Source organism: Panthera onca, chromosome C1 (assembly GCF_046562875.1).
Source record: "Panthera onca isolate mPanOnc1 chromosome C1, mPanOnc1 haplotype 2, whole genome shotgun sequence".
NCBI lineage: Eukaryota > Metazoa > Chordata > Mammalia > Carnivora > Felidae > Panthera > Panthera onca.
Window position 1 is genome coordinate 8414142 of NC_138346.1, and position 6613 is coordinate 8420754.

At 54.7% G+C, this 6613-nt stretch overlaps 1 long non-coding RNA gene across 1 annotated transcript; it reads left to right on the forward strand.

The window, feature by feature from the left end:
* The first annotated feature begins 1544 nt into the window (after positions 1-1544).
* On the forward strand, positions 1545-6216 carry LOC144617110 (uncharacterized). The gene is made up of 2 exons (XR_013557153.2): positions 1545-2534; positions 5243-6216. It is a non-coding gene; the product is annotated as an uncharacterized LOC144617110 (long non-coding RNA).
* The last annotated feature ends 397 nt before the right edge of the window (positions 6217-6613 follow it).

A 6613-nucleotide genomic window follows, 5' to 3' on the forward strand; every position in this document is an offset into this window, starting at 1 on the left:
GGGATCTGTGCTGACAGCTCAGAGCCTGGAGCCTGCTTTGGATCTGTGTCTCCCTCTCTTTCTGCTCTCTCCCGCTTGCACTCTCTCTCTCTCTCTGTCAAAAATAAACATTAAAAACATTAAAAAAAGAAATAAACATAAAATTTTTTTTAGAAAATTAAAAAAAAGAGCATGGGCTCTGGGACCAGCTGACCTGGGTTGGAATCAAACTTAGCCACTTACTGCGTGACCTTAGAGGAGTCGCTTAACTTTCAATAATGACAGAAAATGTTTGTTTAGTATTTGCTATGTGCCAGGCTCTTTACATATATTAAACCCATATAAACTCATTTAACCCATATAACCACCTTGGGGAATAGACACCATTTGTATCCCCATTTTATAGATGACAGAACTGAGGGATAATGGTTAAGGCCTGGGATTAAGATTCTTTTTTTTTTTTTTTTTTTTTTTAACGTTTATTTATTTGAGAAAGAGCACACACGTGCACATGAGAGGGGGAAGGGCAGGAGGGAGAGGGAGAGAGAGAATCCCAAGATTCCCTGACAGGGCAGAGCCAGACACGGGCTCAGTCTTGCAAACTGTGAGATCATGACCTGAGCTGAAAGCAAGAGTCCCAGGCTTAACCGACTGAGCTGCCCAGGCACCGCGGGGGATTAAGGTTCTTAGCCTGGCCAAGAACAGGGGCAACAAGGGCACATAGTGGACAAGACAACTGAGGACAAAGGCACCGCAAACAGAACTCGAGGGCCAGCAGATTCTCTTTCTAACCTGCTGTCCCCACCACCAGCTCTGTCTGGACCAGTGGGACTGGTAAGAAGTGTGGTTTACCATCTGAACCACTTACAAGTGGTCTGAGACCCTAAACACAACCTGCACCCCTTTGGGGGTGTGGTGAGAAGAAAGGAGAAGCCAGAATGCCGCCGTTTGGGGAAGTGGGTCACATCCTGCTTACAGCCACCCTTTCAGGGCACTCAGGCTCCCGGTAACTGCTTACGAAACAAGGTAATACACCAGGGAAGGAAGAGAGGAGCTGGCACCGGGAGCGCTCAAGGCGCGTCCCGCCTGCCCCCAGCAGGGAGAGAGCTCTGGGCCTCCCTGGATCTGGGTGCTCCTTGTCCTTCACCCTCCTCCCAACCCCACCTCTCGATCTTCTGCCAGTTGGGGCCACCTCCCGTTGAGCTGTGGGGAGGGGCCAGCCAGGGATTCTGAAACCCCGCACAGAGGCAGACACCGTCTTATTCCAGAACCCCTTCCCCCGCCCAGATGTCCCCCTCTCCCTATACCCCGGTCTGGAGGCCACCCTGCGAGTCTGGCTTCTGTGGTAGGGTTAGCAAGCCTCACTCAGACGCAAACACAGCGTTTTCTACACTTTTCCCGCCAACATGGCCGAGTAACAGCTGAGAGGCTCCCCAGGGGCATAAAGCCACCGTTGCACAGACACCAAACTGGACGGAGCTCAGCGTGGACTGACTGGGTCCGGCAGTGTGGACAGGACAGGGCTGCGGGCACGCAGGCTCCATGCGGCCCGTGAGGATCCCGTGCCTCGAACACCGCCTTTCTGCCTACCTCCCCCTTTCCTTCCTGAAGTCGGAGAGGGGGTTCAGGGCACAGAGGAGTCCCCCGCGCTCTGGCGCTTACAGAGGCGAGTGTGACGTTTCCCGTGGGGGTGGGGACCGCCCGGTGTCTCCCAGCTGTGCCTGGCCGTGTGCGCGCCTGGGTCCCCTCTGCAGTGGGGTGGGCCAGGCCTCCTACCGCCCCGACTGCGCCCCCTGTCCCGTGGGAGAAATGTAGAGCCCTTCTACAAGTCGGAGGCAGGGGCGGCCCGGCTCCGGCTCCGGCAACACTGCACCCGTGCGGCCTCCGCGCCACAACGCGCAGTCCGGCGAGGGACCTGGGGCGCCGAAAGCGCTTCCCGAAGAGCGGAGGCGCGCGGGCCGGGCGCTCCAACTTTTCGCACAAATGTGGGGCTCGGGGGCGGCAGGCCTTGGGGACAGCAGGGACGAAGCGTTACGTCTGGAGAGGGCTCGGCTTCCCGCAGGGGATCGCGGGGGTCCTTGCGGGGCCGCCGCCCACGCGGGCGCAGGACTCGGCTCCGCCATGCTCCAGTTGAGCCCTGGAAAAACCCCGGCGCGCAGGAGAGAGGCGGGCCAGCTCGTAGGGACGGCGGGAACAAAGGCGGCCCGCGGCCGGATGCAGTCATGGAAAAACCCAACGGGGCGCCGGGGCGGGGGCGGCAGGGGAGAGGCGGTGCGCGCCCCGCAGCCCTGCCACCTTCGCCAGGCGGCCCGGGCGGGGCTGCTCCCGGCCCCCGCCCCGGAGCGCTCCGGGCGGGCGGAGCGGGGAGGCCCGGGAAGACAGAAAATGCTGGACCGGGAAGGGAGGCCCGTGCCCGCGGACAGAGAGCCAGTCGCCCGCATGCTCCGGATGCTCTCGGCCGCGAGGCGAGGGAAGGGTGGTCCGGACTGGCACTCTGCACACGCGGCGCTGCACACGGCCACCTGGCAGCTACGGCAGTCGGTGGCGGCCAGCCGGTAGGGGGCGCACACAGACCCTGGCACTGGCGCCGACGCGTGTGCCGCGGCGCACACGCTCCAGCACACACACGATCATTTACACGCACGTGCGCACAGACACGCGAGCTGCCCATAGCTCCCAGGGCAGAAGGAAGGAAAGGGGCCGTGCGAAAGGGACCGAAATAGACGTTCGTTAGGGCGGTCCCCGGGTTTAGATACAGAAGCTCAGAAACTGGGGGCGGGGCCTTAGTAGAAGTGGCGGTTGGGCACCTCCCTCCCCTCCGTTTTGCAGGTGCCGGGCTGGGCCACCTGGGCCGACGAGTTGCCCAGGTCCCGCCCCAGGGCTGGAGTTTCCCTCCAGCGGGAAGCTTCCTGCCTTGGCCTGGTTTTGTGAACCTGGCTGCAGGCAGGGAGGCAACAAGGCAGGGGGTGGGGGTGGGGAGGGTTATGTAGAGAAGGAAAGTGTTGGCTCAAGTTGGACTTAGTGACTCCTGAGGCCTTTTCCAGCTCTGACTTATTATGAAGAAGGAACTGGACCCAGAGGCCATAAAAGGAGTTGGTGGGAGCTGAGGAAAAAAAAAACAAAACAAACAAACAAAAAAAAACCAACTTTGGCCCCAACCACAGGCTTTTCTTGGTCAAATGTCCCCGTGTTTATTTGTGCTGCTACCTGCCGTGGGGTGCCAGGGGGCAACGCCTGAACCTGTGGGGTTCCTGGGGTGCGGAAGGAACGTAGAATTTGAGGCTAGGATCAGAGGGTTAAGGATCAGAGGCAACCCAGAATCTGCCAAAATCGGAGGCTGCTGTGTTGGGGTGGCATATGGGGGTCCGTGAAGGCCAGAAGGCAATGAAGCAGGAGACCATGACTTCAAGTTTCAAGAAAGGGCCTTTTTTTTTTATGGGGGCTGGCTGTTGGAATTGTTGCCGGAACATAGCCCGGAATAGAGCGAGGTAGTGATTCCGGCCACCAATCAGAATGCAGGGTCAACAGAAGCAGGGACACCAGCGACATGACAGGGTCAGATGAGCTGACACCTACTTGTGGTCCCTTTGGGACCTGAGGTTTAAATCAGATGACCCAGCTCTGCTTCTCCCTAGCTTCCTGATTTGGGGGATCTTATCCAACATCTTTGGCCCTCAAATTCCTCATCTGTAAAATGGGAACAAGAGCTCCTGCACCAGAGTGTTTTGGGGTATCGAAAGTGTGTATAAGTCCCCCTTCCATCTTTCCTTTCCTCCTTTTCCACTTCTCAAAGTCCGTGGTGCTTGTTCACGAGGACCCCTTCCAAGTTCTAGCTTCATGTGAGCAAGTGGGGTCCGGTGGGACGAAGGCTGGGGAGCAGCGCCCTCTAGTGGTCAGCATCAGGAGGGTCCAGTCGGTCCGTGAAGACACGCCCAGGCTAACGTGGTTATTGCCTGGGGTTTCTGGCAAATTAGAGCCTCCCAAGGGCTGATTGCGGGGGCTCCGCTCAGGAAGGCCGTTCCTTCTGACTCAGTTTCCCCCTGGAGTAAGCAGAGAAAATGCTGTTTCCCCACCGCAACCTCCCCTCTGACCTCTGGCGGCCCAGCTACTCCAGCTTTAACAGGCTTCTCTCTCTGGAGGAGTCTATGCACTTGGCATTCATACTGGGTTTTATAGCTTGCAAAATACTTTGACACACATTTCTTGTCCCTGAGGAGTGCCGTTTCTGGGCGGTGAGGGCACTAGATGTAGAGACGATAGTGGTTTAGAGTGTAGCTCCAGCACAGTGGACTAGTTTGGATCCTGCTTCTTCCGGCCGGCTCTGTAACCAGGGCGACGTTCAAAACATTGAATAATCAGTAGGGCAGGCAGGGACCAATCAGAACAGACTCTGCCATAAATACCCGGTGCGGACACATGCGTGTATACCTGCTGAAGATTCTGGAATAACGTTAACCTCACCGGGCCTCGGTTTCTTCATCTGCAATATGGGCACGGTGACCGTCATCGTACCGCTTTATAGGGCTGTTGTGAAGACTAAATGCTTAATGCACGGAAAAGATTGAGAAACCAGTGTCTGACGTATAGAAAGCACCAAATAAGTGTGAGCTGTATTAGTGGTCCCAGCTCCTCTCAGACTCAGTGACTCGGGGCCATTGCCACTTTTATGGGAGACTTCCCAAGTGAGCCCACTGTGCTCACCTGGGTTCACCTCCTGGCTCACCTCCAGCCTCCCCCACCTCCTTGTCTGGCCCTCCAGTTATTCTACTCCTTTTTATACGAGCTTCTCAAACATTACCATGCCTTCGGATGTCTGGGGCATCTTCTTAAATTGCAGATTCTGATTTAGACGTTCTGGGTGGGGCCTGGGATTCTGCCTTCCCTGTAAGCTACCAGGTGGCGCTGATGCTGGTCCGAGAAGCAAGACTCCAGAAGATCACTGCAGACACAAAAGTGTCATCTGGTTGGCCTCTAAATATTTACTGAGCGCCTACTCAGTGCAAGGCAGTGTGGGGATCCAAACAAGTCCAAGGACTGGCTTCCAGCAAACTGGCTATTGCGCAAATGGTGGTTAGTAACAATTAGGTCAAAGGGCAAACATGTGCCAAACAGCAGGTGGTTTGTGTAGTGAATCCATTCTCCCCCAGTAGCCAGAGTGATGCTTTAAATAGGTAAAGATCCCATAACTGCCCTGCTTAAAACTGCCCAATGGCTCCCACCTCACTTAGAATAAAAGCTGAATTCTTCTGGATTCTTCTTCCAGGCCCTGCATCATCTGGCCTTGCCTCTGACCTCCTCTTCCGTCACTCGGTTTATTCTAGACTCACCTTTTGTTGCTTTGAACCCAACATCCCAACTTCCTACCTGAGAGCCTTTGAATTTGCCTGGTTGATGCTTGTCCTTCAAACTGGTGAGTGCCTGGCCTCTTACTGCCTCCTCAGAGAGAACTTTCTTGACCCAAAGGAAATTTGATCTAAAGTAGCTGCCCCTGGCTCAGATCAGCTATTCTCTACGGTATCATTCTGTTAGTTTTTTAAAATAGAACTTCTAAGTTCGATGTTATGGCTTTGTATTTTTGGTTGCTTTATGTCTGCTCCATGAGGGCACAGGTGTTTGCCTGCCTTATTCTGCTTTACCCCCAGCACCTAGAACAGCATCTGGTGCATAGTAGGTCTTCAGTGAAGGTCTTTGGAATGAATGAAAGAACAGCTGTTATAGGGCATTTAAGTAGGTGGGCGGGGCCCATGGGTGCCTCCCAGGGTGAGAGGAGACTTCATAGACTAGCGTACAGGAAGTTTATCAGGGAGCTCTCCTGGGGTCACATCTGTGGAAGGGTCGGGAAGGTGGCAGGAGCAAGCAGAGAGAGAAGAGGGGGTGCAGGTTCAGCTGATCCCCCGGGGAGCTCCCACTGCAGGATCTGATCCCAGGGTGAACTAAACCTAATGGGCTGTGGCAGAATCTCCCTCCCCCGGTTCCCTGAGGGCAGAGTGAGATGAATCATGGGCGTGACCTGGACCTTAAGAGGCCGCAAACACACCCTTGACTTCTGTTCTTTTATACTGTTTTAATGTTTAGTGCCAAACCCTCATCAATCAGCTGCTACATTTCATATTTCATCATCTTACAGAGATGCTTCTCTATCCTTATCTATTTTTTCAAGAGCAAGCGTTCTTCAGCCGAAAATAGAGAACCAAACATCCAGCATTTGCATAAATGAACATTTCTGGAAGTATTCTATGACTTTGGTCCTTTGATGGGAAAGCAATGGGCACATCCCCATTGCGATATCTGGTGGGCCTGAGGACCCCGTGGGTGCCCAGATTGTGTTGAATGGATGGGTGGGAAAGTGACCCCGGAAGTAAGTGGCTGGCCGCAGTGTGGGGAGAGGCCAACAGATGGACCTTGACAGAGGGAACAGATAGATTCTGTGCAGGAAGGAGGTTTACTTGGTGTCTGGGTCTTGCCAGCTGGGCGGGGCAGGTTTTCTGAGTGTGCAACCTATGCAGCCATACAGGGCCCCATGCTTGGTCTCATGTCTGTTGTCACCATCTTGACATTGATTTTTTTTTAAGTTTATTTTCAGTGTTTTTTTTAAATTTTTTTATTTTTGAGAGACAGAGAGAGACAGACAGAG